Genomic DNA, 13,810 nt, shown 5'->3' with positions numbered 1-13,810 from the left:
GCTCTACCCCGACGAGGTACACCTCGCCCCGTTGACCGGTTTTTTTTTAAACCCTTCGTTTTTAAAAAAAAAACCTAGAACGGTTTTTTTTCGGTTTTCTTATTTTACGAGCGTTCACCGAACCGTTCGTTTTAACGAACGCGTTCGTCGGTTTTTCTTTGTTAACGAACGTCCGTTCTTTAACCGTTCGTCCGTTTTTCTTTTTCGGCGGATTTTCTCGTTATTTTCTCAGATTCGATTTCTGATCGAATCTTCGTTTCTGTTTAACTTCTTGCTCGTTTATCGGAATCAGGTGATTCAAGCGCCTAGAGTTTCGTCTCGAAATTCTCTTTCCATTTAACCTACTCAAACAAGTTTTTGCTACAGTAAAATTTGACCTAGATCCAGATTAGCAAACGAAGTTTCTTTCTTCCGCCGTTTGACTTTCGTTGCTTCTTTCGAGTTGATTCTTTTTGCAAACCGGAGTTCTTAAGTTGAACTTTCTGGTTGGATCTTTCATTCGAGTTTTACCTGTGCATTAGTTGAGTACTGATTGTATGCTTGTTTGTTTGCGATAGAGTACCCGGAGTGTGCCGCTTGTTACTTCGAATCGCTAGGTTTTGCGGATCATCAGCAAGGCAAGTAACACTTTGATCATACCCCGTTCATACCCAGTTTTATTGCATTAGATCTATTCCTTCAAACACATTGCATGATTAGGATCTAATAAACTGTGGGTATTGGGAAGTAGTTGAGGTAGTACCTATTACCTGTTTTCTATTCAAACCCTTGGGAGTTACTTCTACGTTGCTTTTATTATTGCCATGCTATGCTCGTAGACGTGGATTGGGTTTGAGTGAAATTCATGACAGATGTGAGATTGTTAATTAATGGTTTACTTAAGGTGGCAACTTAAACTCACATCTGGGTGGATTGAGGTACCTGGGTATTCCAGGATTGCCTGTTTTTCTTTTGGACCGCCACCCAGGTTCAAAGGGATCATGAGATTTTTCATGCTAGAAACTTCCGTGTGCAGCCGCAAGCTATTATGGGCTCTAGCAGAGTTGACTAAGTTGTGTGAACTCTTACAGTGGTGGACTAGCAGATGTAGGGGAAAGTAGGTGTAACGGTCTACCCATACGTAAGGTGCAAACACTTCTGAAAGACTGTGTCTTGGTCATCCGTTACTCAAACACCATGTAGCGCGAGTAATCCAACGGAGGCGATCAAGTCTTGTGGGAAAAGTGCACAAACCTCTGCAGAGTGTACAAACTGATCATGATTAGCCGTGTCCCCGGTTATGGACAACTTGAGTATCTAGTACTTGGATTATCATGTGAATCTCAACACTATGTTACTTCTAATTAATTTTGTTGGGTTATTGATGATCTTTTAATTGGGATTGAGATGCTGTCAACCATCTCAATGTTTCACAACCACCATGATAGTTAAATAAAATTTATTCCTTTTGAAGTAGGATAAAATTGGCTTTTCGCAAAAATGTAACCATAGAGCTTTCCACCAGCCAAATATGCATGTAGTATAGCATTATTATTGTTCATTGCTCTCTATGTGTTACATTGCCAGCATATTCTATGTGCTGACCCGTTTTCGGGCTGCAACGTTTCATGTTGCAGACTTTTCAGACGACGAGTAAGGTGCCTTAGGTCATGGTCTTATACTCAGTGATGCCGCTGGAGTTGATGGACTAACTTATCTTCCAAGTCTTCCGCTGTTATCGTTATTAGATGGCCTTAAGCCATGTTTATCATACTTAGTCTCTATGGAGATATCCGATGTAATAAGTGTGTGATTGCTACTCTGTTATAAATCCTCCATTTGTACTGTGCGTGTCAGCATTACTGATCCAGGGATGACACTGGTGCATAGCAGCACAGGCCATTTGAGGTTTGGTCGCTACAAGTGATAGTTTTTCTTTATGTTGTTGTTTTTATGGATCTTTTGCTGTGTAAAAACATATATTTTTATGCAAGTTGCCTAACTTGGGTCAGTCTACCATTTCAGGCGGTTGGATGAATATCCTACGTCTCCTAACCCTTCTTCCTCACCTCTTCTTCTTCCCCAATAGACCACCGCACGGGTCGTACGGATACTCCCCAACATGCGGTTGGATAAACATACTCTATGAATGAAAATTATGTGTCAGCGGTAGGATGGCTGAGTTTGGTTTGTTCACATGTGACAGCACGTGTCAGTGAGGGTGCGTTCCCTTGGTTGGGTTTGCGGCGTGCATGAGCGACTATGCATGTGAGGGTGCGGTGCGACCGCGGCGTGCAGGAGCGACCATGTGAGGGTGCGGTGCGACCGCAACAGCCGTGCGCAAGTGTACCTCCTTTTCATTTTGAAAACTTTAGGAAAGCTTGGCCAAAATGTGTGGCGAAGTCTGGCAATGCAAGGCCTAGACCCAAACAGGATAAGTACGTAGTACTACGTACTAGGAGTACTAGTGTTAAAAAAGAAAGGCGGGGTTTTCCATCGCGGGATTAATCGATACAGATCCTCGTTTCACGTGTCAATTAATGCGTATTTTTTCTCCAAAGCCCAAAGAGCTAACCATCTCACTCCTCATCGCTTGATTAATGCAGCGCCATGCAAACAACCTTCTCACTTCCGCATGCAGGCAGGGGATATTAATGTCCTTGGTTGCTAGTACGAGGCAAACCCCATCAATTTTGCCTCGATTAGTGTTAGTGGCCTTTTGCAAATTGTAATTTTGATATACTGGCCTTGTGTACAAAAAAAATGGAGGTAGTAACTATATTTGACTTCCTTCCCCATTACGGTGATGTCGACGATATCTCGAACGTTGTGGTTTGGCGAAGTGCGTTCGACGGAGAACACCATTGAGGGAGACCACGGTAAGTCGTTCGCAAGTGCCGCCTGCAAGCCGAGACAACCACCTTATTTGCATCCACGAAGTCCGTTGAACCAAAGGACGCGTAAATGTACTAGTACTACTCGTACACAATAGCGTCGTCCGTCCAGCTTAGTGCGGTGAGATGGTTTCTCGAAGAAGACGATGGAGAAGCGGAGTCAGCGAAGAGTGAAATGATGGTTGCTTCGTCCGTGCTTTGTGATTTGACGCCTCACTACTTTGTGATTTGTGATAGAAGGGACAGGGGAGTAGACTCTGCCCTCTATACTGTACATGCGTCCAAGCACGGGAGAAAGAGGAGAGACGTTGCATTTTTCTATTCCTTCAATCAATCAATCAGGGAGCTTCGGTTCCATCCTTTTGGCTTTGGCAACACCGTCCACAATGGTTCCCATGATGCCAAAAGCTATTTTCACATTTGGCTACACATTGTGGATGCCCTTAACCGTACCACTTGGTTTTGCTCCTGTGTGCTATCTATACAAATCTCAATTATATTGATCTAAAAAATTATAGAATCAAGATTAGTAAAAAGGAGGTGATTTTGCTGCGCGGATGGCGGGGGAGGTTTCTTATTTTTAGAGGATGTTGTCCTGGCTGTTTGCTAACATGCGGTCCCACGTGTTAGTGCTTCACCTAGCCGATCCGCTTCCCACATGAGGCAGAACAACAACAGAAGCAACACATGGTTAACTTGAAGAACATGAGGGAGAAGCGGATTCAGCAACGAGTGAAATGATGGTTGCTTCTCCCTCCAACTTCCTTTTTTAGCATTATTACTTCGTCCCTCCAACTTAACTGCGGGAAAGGTGCAGCTTTGTGATTTGACGCCTCATTGCTCATTACTACGTCGGTGCCATGACTGGGTGCTTCACCCCGGCTGCTCTGCACTGTATTCCTGTATGGCACGTGGACCCGGTAGCTTGATGCCCACATGTCGGTGAAAGGGACTAGAAGATTTATGAAAGCGAGCGCTCCACTCTTACGACGGAGGAGTACAAGACACGACGGCCCAGTGAACTGTCACTTGTACTATATATAGTACTATAGTTTTGCTGTTTCGCACGATCCATCGATACAAACCCGATTAAACAGGAAAGGGCGGGATTTTTCCCGCGCGGTATATGATACTGGCCATACATTTCAAAGGCAATTTTAATGTATGCAAACTGAATAATTAAGTAACAATATGATATCTAGTAAAACTAAAAACACATATGATTTATTGTGTTAGAATGTAGGAGTAGTGTTGTATTGCATAGTTGTTTGGAGGGCCTACAGAGAGAAAAGCGTAATATGTTCACCGAACTTCAGAATAAGCTGATTACGATCACTATATACGTTTTGTGGTGATTATATGGTCACTTGCTCACAGTTCAGCATCGGATTGCACTCTGTTGACCCGCCAAATAGTCTGCGTGGCACCATGTTGACTAGTTAAATTGACCATGTTCCTTGTGGGTCCCACCTGTCAGTTCGCATAGGGAAAAGGTCAGATAAACACATATTTACGCAGGCGCGACAAGACTCCATCCCGTGCGTGGGAATCACCTGGTTGTGTATGTGTCTGTCAGGGCCTGATGTGTGCGCATGCACGTGTAGGTTGAGCACTTGAGCGTGAGAGTGTGTGTTGGTCGTGTGGTGTACTGGTGTGTGCATGCATGTGTGCGTGTGTGCGTGTGAGTGTTGCCTGCATGTGTAGCTGCGTGTGTACGTGTGAGTGTTGCGTGCGTGCGTGGGTGCATGTGTTCGTGTGAGTGTTGTGTGCATCCAGTTCGTGTGCATGCGTGTGTGTGTGTGTGTATAATCACCACACTAGCTCCTGTGTGTTAAAACAGACGGCTCAGCATACCAATACAAGGCCACCTTGTCCGCTGTGCCCGCGGTCATGACTTCGAACCACCGTCCAATATTTTTTTGTCGTTTGTTTTCATTCTTACTAGCAAGATGCCCGTGCGTTGCACGTAACATCAAGATGCATTTGTATGACTAGTTTATCTTGTGAGAGAAATGGATGAATGAGGGAAGGCCTTATTTGCAAATGTGGAGAGGTGTGTAGGTACCTTTTTGCAAAATTGTCATAGTTTCTTTCCTATCCATCAGATATAAATCGGACGGCCTATATTGCAGGATGGCAGGCACACCATCATCACCAACTCTGTTTTTTATAAGAGTGTATTTTATCCCTACTCTTATAAAAAGCATAGTCGGTGATGATTGTGTGCCTGCCATGCTGCAATATAGGCCGTCTGATCTATATCTGATGGATAGGAAGGAAACTATGGCAATTTTGCAAAAAGATACCCACACCCCTCTCCACACTTGCAAATAAGGCCTTCCCTTGTTCATCCTTTTCTCCCACAAGATAAACTACTCATACAAATGCATCTTGATGTTCCGTGCAACGCATGGGCATCTTGCTAGTATTTTATAAGAGTGTAGATGTAGAGTAGATACAAGCCGACAGGTGGGCCCGATGGTAGTGAGATAATGTGATGCAACACTAGAGGTGCCACGTGGAGCATTTAACTGGTCAACTAGTCGTGTCTTGAGCAAATACAGAGTTGTACGGTGAGCCCGTGACTGTATAATAACCACAAAATGTAAATGGTGACCGTAATGAGTGGATTCTGAAGTCCAATGTACGTATCGTGCTTTCGCTTCAAATACAATGATCGTCATTGTATATATCGCGAGAGAAAGATGAAACATGCGTGAATGTGCTAGGGGCTTACTTTTAGAGGACCTGGAGATAGTTTGTGTGCGTACGTGAAAGGGGCGTAGAGGGGGGGTATGCGATGGAGAGAGAGATGCTCTTCGTTTCTCTTTATTATGACTAACTTTATATATAGTATAAAAATATACAAATTCATAGTGCGGAATAAATATCATTGTGGGCACCATGCAATGCAAGCGTTCATACTCCTCCATATAACTTTGTAATGTTGTATATATGTAGAAATTTTAAAATATTTTTTTGGCCACACTTTATTCAAAAGGAATGTTGTATGCGAAATAAACGTGAAGAGAGGGCCTTTTAGATCAATGGGGTACGTGATGTAACATGTGTGAATGTGTAGTTGATGCATATGGCATGGCCTAGAGAGGTATGTGTGTGTATTACGTATTCGAGAGAGGCATGGATAGAGGGGCCGACAGGGGGGCGTGGGAGAGATAGCACGAGAAATGAGAGTGGTCTAGAGAGAGAGAGACGAATATGACGTCACGGCGAGAGATTCCCTTGAGTGTGTATATGCAAGGGGGAGTGGATAGAGGCACCAGGAGAATATATTTTTTGTGTGTGGTGTCTGTGTTAGTATGTGTGGGTGTGAGAAGATAACGAGACGTGGGGGCAGAGGGTGTGTCACTGCGTGAGGTCCGGTGGGTCGAGGTGAGGCCCTTCGTTCGGTTTCGTCCTGCGCCACATTGGTCGGCCCGTGACGCATTTAGGGAGACCCATGGATGACTAGTCGTACAAGAAAAAGATAGCATAATTGTGAAGGACTCTATGTCCACTGACAAAGCCGGCTAGGATTTGTAACCCTAGGTTCTCGGACTAAGGTAACCCCTTTATCTCTGATATTACTATTCATCCAACCTAACTTTAAGGGGCATCCTACAGAATGCTCTACTAGAATCATACTCGTCGATTAGGAAGAGAGGTGTGAGACAATGCGTGAGAGACAGGCCTAAAGATAATGTGCGTACAGGAGACACGTAGGCAGGTCTATGTATATAGAAAGGGTCGATGGAGATTGTGCGTGTGTATGCTTGTGAGAGGAAGAGTGCTTGTGATAAAGGTTAGTGAAAACAGTTGTAAATGGTTACGAGAGGGAGGGAGGGTTATATCGACAGCATGTGTGCGAGAAAGACACCTCGGGAGAGAGTGTGTGAGCATGTGTGAGAGACCACTGATGGAGAGTGAAACTACACGTACAAGACTGTTGTACACATTGATTAAAGATATAAATTGTATTCAAATATTAGGATGGGATCATGATATTTGCAATTCGCGTAAGGAATGGTCATTGACCCATCAGACATCTAGATTCTATCGAATTTGAGCATGTCTATGTTATTATTCGACACAATTGACCCACATAGTTAGTATTTTGAACTCCAAACAATGCATCACTTTAGCAATCGAATATAAACGTGAGTATAGTTCATGTTGTGTGTGTAAAGCACATTATACATACGAAAGTTACACAATGAACATTATAAATAGCTACCTATGAACTAGCATACATTTGAATTCAACTTAAGGTGGTTTAAAAAAATCGAATTCAACATGAAGTCCATTCAATTATTTGAATTTGATATCATGGCATTTGTAAATCATACCTAAATTATGGGGGCACCAATCTTTGCTCTGATTTTGTACATAATAGCATATGTAGTCGTGTACAAAATAGATTCTAATTTAGCTCCTCCATTCCAAAATAATCGTAGTTATAGGATTTTCAAGTGTCAAAATTTCAAAAAGAAGCGGATAATTTAATGAGGTTTTCAAACATACAACGTCAAATTTAACGTTGTCTATTTAGGTCAATCCTCAAAGTTCAAGAGTACTCTAAACGTGAATGCTTGTGCTTCAAAATTTCGAACGAAGCGCCAAAAGAGCCTCTACTCGCCCGAAACCGCGTGAGACCAATGTTTGGTAGTAGAAGGAAATTACTTTTCTAACTCCGACACGTGAAACCTACCGGCCCGACGTCCAAAGGTCTAAACCGGGGTAGGTTTGTAGCTTCATCTAGACGCCACGCAACCGCCTCCAAAAAACATTCATACACAATGGCCGCCTAAGCAGACACGCGCGCGGCCGAAATCGCTCCCGCCCACTATTTGGGACACCTGGGATTACCATCCTACCCCTAACCCGCAGTAGGTCCGAAATTTAAGAGGGTGGCAAAGTTTGTACTTTCCCCAATTTTCAAACAAGCGCATCCCATCTTCTGTTCAAAAAAGCCAAAAACAAGCGCGTCCCAGACCGAAACATGGTTCCCCCCCCCCCCGCCCACCCGTCTGATTCCCCATTCGTACTCCGTGGGCTCAAAAACTACCTCTCCACCAGCCGCGAAACCCCGACGTCCTCCGTCCGCCACCCCATTCCACCCATCAACCGCCGCCCTCCTCCATCACGCCGGAGCCGATACCCCGACGTTGTCGTCCACCGCAACCTCAACCGCAATGCCCTCCACGGCTAGTAGTTGAAGCCAAGGCCGAGCCGTCCGTACCCAAGCTAGTTCAACCACGTCGTCCTGCGCCTCACCGCTGCCGCTCCAACTTCGTCACCCTCCATCGCACCGGAGTTGTTCCTGCTACGCCGTCCTTTGCCGCCTCGGATCTGCTTCCCCTCCGCCGACATATGGCCACGGCAACACAGTCAATAATTTGGCCATGGGTTCGTCCAAGCCTGCACCCTCCAGAACATCGGTTTCTCGGCAAAAAGAAGAAGATCGGCGCGACATGTGGAGGCGACCACACCGGCAACCGAAAATGGTACTCATCTTCCCTTATTCGTGCAAATTTTACGTGTCTGCTTGCATGGTATTCATCCCACAGAAGACACTAGTTGACCGCTTCTTCTTGATACTAGATGTTCCTAGTAACTCGCCATGCACAAGGTTTCTCCTCATATACTATTTCACCTTAGCTAGAGGTCCGTCGCCCCCTGAATTTCAATTCCTGGTTAGTTGATTCCCAATTAACGGAAGCATTCCCCGGCGTAACAGGCGCAAGTCCGCCTATTACGTCAGGTAAGCAGCACCTCGATGTTTATCTTAGGGGCGTGTGGGGCCTAGAGCTACTGGCGCCCGATCTGGAGGTCGGCCGGGATTAAAGGGATGGCCTGGGGGCGCTGCCAAGCACGGCGGTGGTGTGAGGTCGAGGGGAGGGCGGGGCGGCGGAGGCAGGGGTTTGGGCCGGTGGTCGCTGGCGGTTCAATAAAGATCATCAACAGTGACTGGCGGGAGGTAGACGAAGGCCATCTGCCCGTTCCTTATAGATCGGACGGTTCATTAAAAAAATCGACTGACCTATTTATTTTCAGTCGACTGTTATCTTGATATGACCACATGTGGTGGTGTGCTGGAGGAGTACCTGTATTTCCTGTGCTCATATATTACAAAATCATACGGAGTAGAATCTAATTTTGTTTGCCATGCAATGTTGTAGAGCTATCATATGCCTCCTGTCATTTATTTTTCAGCCACCTGCTATCTGCTACTTTTACAGTGCACTAGTTCTGCACACACTTCACCCATACTCTCACTATTGTGTTTTTATGCAAGGGTATTTCAGACTCTACTGCTATGAGAGAAGCAAAAAAGAAAAGAGAGAGGTCGCTCCAGCGTCATACGCGGATAGGCCAGACACGTTTCAGCCTTATAATAGGTGCAGTGTCAGTAGATGGAGACGGTAAACGTAGCTCTGGAGTTGATGACCTCGCTCGCAATGAACCACCATCCCAGGTGCTTGCTTTAACTTCGCGATGTCATATGTGGTTGCATGTTCCATATGGTGTCTAGCTTGTATTCGAAAGGCCGAAGTCGGTCTTTATTAAGATAAGGAAAGATATTTTTTACATGAACCACCATCCCGTGAGCACCAGAAGACAAATAGCTAGTCAGGGCACTGGCCGAGCCAGTGACAAGCCCAGCAAAGAGAGGCATCACCTGGAAGCCAACTAAAAAGCCGCGATGGTGGCAAAGCAGCCCGCCTCCCACCAGGCTCTCAGGTCCTAGATGATCATGCTCACCACTCCAGCCGGATGTCTAGCTTGTATTGCTTCCAATTTGGTTAAATTGCATTTGCTTAGCTTACACATTATACCTTTGAATATGAAATGCCTTTTTGTTTTTGGTACATACTAGTACATCTATGTATTAACCATGTTCTTACATCAAACTAATGTTCTTGTGTATCCCTCATCAATCACTTATGATGAGGCAGTCAGGCAAGTGGATTACTCCTCATTTAATGAATGCAGCGTCAGCCTCCCGACATGATTCTCAAGAAACAGCAAGGCTAGATGAAGATAGTGAACGTAGCTCTGTAGTTGATTACCGCATTTCCCCTACACTAGCATCGCGGGTGCTTGCTCTAACTTGGCAGCGTGATATGTGGTTGCATGTTGCATATGGTGTCTAGATTGTAATTCTTCCAATCTGGTTAAACTGCATGTGCTATTCTGCTTAGCTTATACATTATACCTGTTAATGTGACATGCCTTCCTGTATTTAGTACATAGTACAACTGTCTATTAAGCATGTCCTCACATAAAATTGTTGTTTTTTTGTATCCCGCATAAATCAATATGACGAGACACCTTCAGTATGTGCAGTGTGATATTAGTTGCATCTTTGATATGATTTATAGCATGCGGTGCTTCTAATTTGTTGAAATGCCATTTATGATGGGACACTTTTAACTTGGGAGAGTCATATTGGTTGCATCTTTCACGTGGTGTCTAGTTTGCATTGCTTCTTATTTGGTGAAATGGTTTCTGCTTAGTTTACACAAACAATTGTGAATATGCCATGCCGTCCTGTTTTCCGTATTATTCCATCCTGGAATCATGTGTTTGCCTTACATCAAAGTAGTGATTACCAATATCCTGCACGAATGAGTTCTGAAGAGTGAATTTTATTGCTTTTTCTTGTCGGTGTTACTTGACAATTCAAAATCAATAAAGCGGAAGGAAGTTAGCAAGGCAGCGGATGAAGGTGCTCCGTCCAAATGGAGGGCCTTTACAGATTCTACTCCTCCATCCCCCCAAGATGATTTCCAAGACAACACATGCATAGACACTCAACGTAGCTGTGTTGGTGATGAGCACGTCTCCCCTAGTGCACCATCATAGGTGCTCCCTCTAACTTGGCACTGTTATATGTGGTTGCATGTTATGTATGATGTCTAGCTTGTATTGCTTCTAATTTTGTTGAATTTCATCTGCTTACTTTACACATTATACTTGTGACTAAGACACGTGTTCCTGTTTCTAGAACATACAATATCTGTCTATCACACCATGTTCTTACATCAAAGTACATTTGTTTTGAAGAACTAAATTGTTATTCGTTTTTCTTGTCGGCTTGACTTAACATGGCACAGAGAAAGAGGAAGCAAGACAGAACGACAGGGAAAGGGAAGCGGAACAATCCTGCAGATTCTGCTGGTACTGATGGTGCAATAGAAGGTCAAAGTCCAGCGGAAAATTGTACCGACAGGGTATCCCGTGCTACACGAGCTGCAGAACAAGCCAAACAGAAACAAATAGCTGCCACCAAACAAGCAGAGACAACCCTAGTTGTTGCAACACCTTCCACAGTACCACCAGCTGCACGATTTACTCGTTGGTCGACTCAGCTAGCAGCACGTTCCCAAGCTCCCTTGCCACTACTTCCGAAGCACTCTTGACACAAGATGACTTGGCAAGATCAGATGAACTTTGTGAGCTTCAACAGCAAGAAGGTAGTTGCTGGAGTCAAGTTACAGTTGCATGATTCTTTATATGTAGTCTCACAGTTTGATGTACACTAACACTTCCTATGTTTGTTGTTGGACTAGCACCTAGGCACAAGAGGAAACAAACATCAGGGATAATGCTCGATAGGTTAACTAAATCTAGAGGAGGAAGATGGAGATCCGTTTTGAGGCAGGTTTAAAAAGGCCACATGATGCTACAGAGTCAGCCAAGTTAGTATCAGAGGCAGCAGTTGCTGTTAGGTGTCATGTACGTATCCTCCCAACATGGATTCAGTACAGGAATGACAAAGACAAAACCCAGTTCAACACCTTCCTCGACCATTTATCTGTAAGTATGGTTATGTATGGAAACTAGTAATATCGACTTGCTCTGTCCAATACTTTCTAGGTTGCTGATAATGAGACTCCCATAATTTTCAACAGATGAGGTTCAAGTTGGATAGCCAAGATGATGCAACCAGACAAACTTGCACCCATGTTTTCAAGTCTACTCTGCGACAGTATCAGTATAACTTGAGGAAAACTCACTTTGAAGGCAAGGCTAACAGTGAACTTGCCCAAACATCTCCAGTGGAAAATATATCTGATGAAGACTGGAGAGGCCTCGTTAAACACTGGTCCGATCCGAAGTATCAGGTACATCATATATATGTCATCAGATCACATGTTGAACTCCTATTTACGCATGTGCCACACAAATCTATCTTCTTGTAGGTGAATTGTTCAAAGAACAAGGCCAACCGTACGAAAGTGAAATTCCAACAGACGACAGGATCTCGTAGCTATATTGCACACTGCGAGGCTCTTGTAATTAGCTGTTGTTTCACTCTTTTCGTTGTACCATATTATCAGATCTATATTGACTTGTTCCAAATGCAGAGGAAAGCCCGCAAGGACCAAAAATTACCTGAACCAAATGTTGTGGAAATCTTCAAGGACTGTCACACCAGCAAGAAGAAGGGCATGACTACACCAGTCAAAGCCGCTGTTGTAAGTCCTTAATCCTCATGCCTTTTAACTACTACTTACTCTGACTTGTGCCTTGAACTGCATGGTTTGCAGCCAATGTCTATTAATCTTTTCAATTTTATACACAATTGTCTTAGCGTATCATTGCACCTTACAAAGTTTAAAAGAGAGGAGTGATGTTCCTTTGATCTTGACCTGTAATCTAGTTCAGTGCTGGACTTGCCCACACAATGTTACAATTGTCTGTTTGTCTGTTCTTAGTTGTTTTGTGATATGAATGATGTCATACTATGCTTACCGTATTATAAACTTCGTCTCTTTATCCTTAGCCCTCAATACAATGTGAAGAAACAGACAATACATTAGCGATGGTACATGGTCATATGTTTGGAACCTGGTTTTATTATGTACTTTGCAATAAAATACAACTATTATTTTACATGGGTTCACCAGAATAAGTTCTGTATATAGACCAAAGCTATTTTGTTTGGTTTTGCTGCCTCCTTAATATCTTCTGTTCTGGTACTACTAATGTAAAACCACAACTTCTCAGCGAGCTATGGAAAAAATGGTGGAACCGCCACCTTCTGAAGGTGGTGAGGCAACTATAACCGCAATGTCAGCTCTTGCTGCAGTGGGTCAATACATGTCCACTAACAGTGCGAAAAGCACATTCCTGTGTAATGCTGGCTTGGTTGTTAAGGCAATCTCGTCCATACTACCTCATGATCAAGATATGCAAGTTGTATCTGCGCTCCAGACACAAGTCCATTCCCTAATAGAGACCCTTTGTGAAACAAGGAGAGACATTGTTCGATGTTGTCAAGATATGCATGGTTTTGAAACCAGACTATCAGACATTTGCTATGTTGTTCAGGAGCCTAGGAGAACTGAAGGCGAAGGTTATGGTGCTCCAACGGACAATACAGCATGAAAACGTAACAGTCAGGTCAAATGAACTGAGCTTCTGAACTTCTGGTGGTGCATTTATCTGCTAGACTGTTAACTTTTATGCCAACCTTCCTTTTGTTTTATAGTTGTAATTTGTTTTGGTGCGATACAAAATTTGTTCTTAACGTGCAGCCACCGGCTGAAGAAAACAGCAAGCCATTTTTGTATAGTATAGGGTGTTCCCTGTATTTGCACTGGTGGCGAACTTTGATGCCCACCGGCTGTAGTTAACATGGGCCTCCTATGGGCCGTAGAAACAATGGGCCTTCTAAGGGTCGTAGAAACAATGGGCCTTCTACGTGGCATAGAAACAATGGGCCTTATACGGGCCGTAGACACAATGGGCCTTCTATGGGCCGTATCATCAATGGGCCTTCTAACGGGCTTATGATCGGTTGGCCAAACATGGGCCAATAACAGACCACATTATGGCCGTAAATGGGCTAGAGTCGAAATCGTCCGTTCATGGGCCGACCATAATGGGCCGTCGTTAATCGGCCGTATTTTGATGACGCTATGAAAACG

This window comes from Triticum aestivum, chromosome 1D, assembly GCF_018294505.1.
Source record: "Triticum aestivum cultivar Chinese Spring chromosome 1D, IWGSC CS RefSeq v2.1, whole genome shotgun sequence".
Taxonomy (NCBI): domain Eukaryota; kingdom Viridiplantae; phylum Streptophyta; class Magnoliopsida; order Poales; family Poaceae; genus Triticum; species Triticum aestivum.
The sequence above is the reverse complement of the archived record's forward strand: the minus strand, read 5'-3'. Positions refer to the sequence as shown.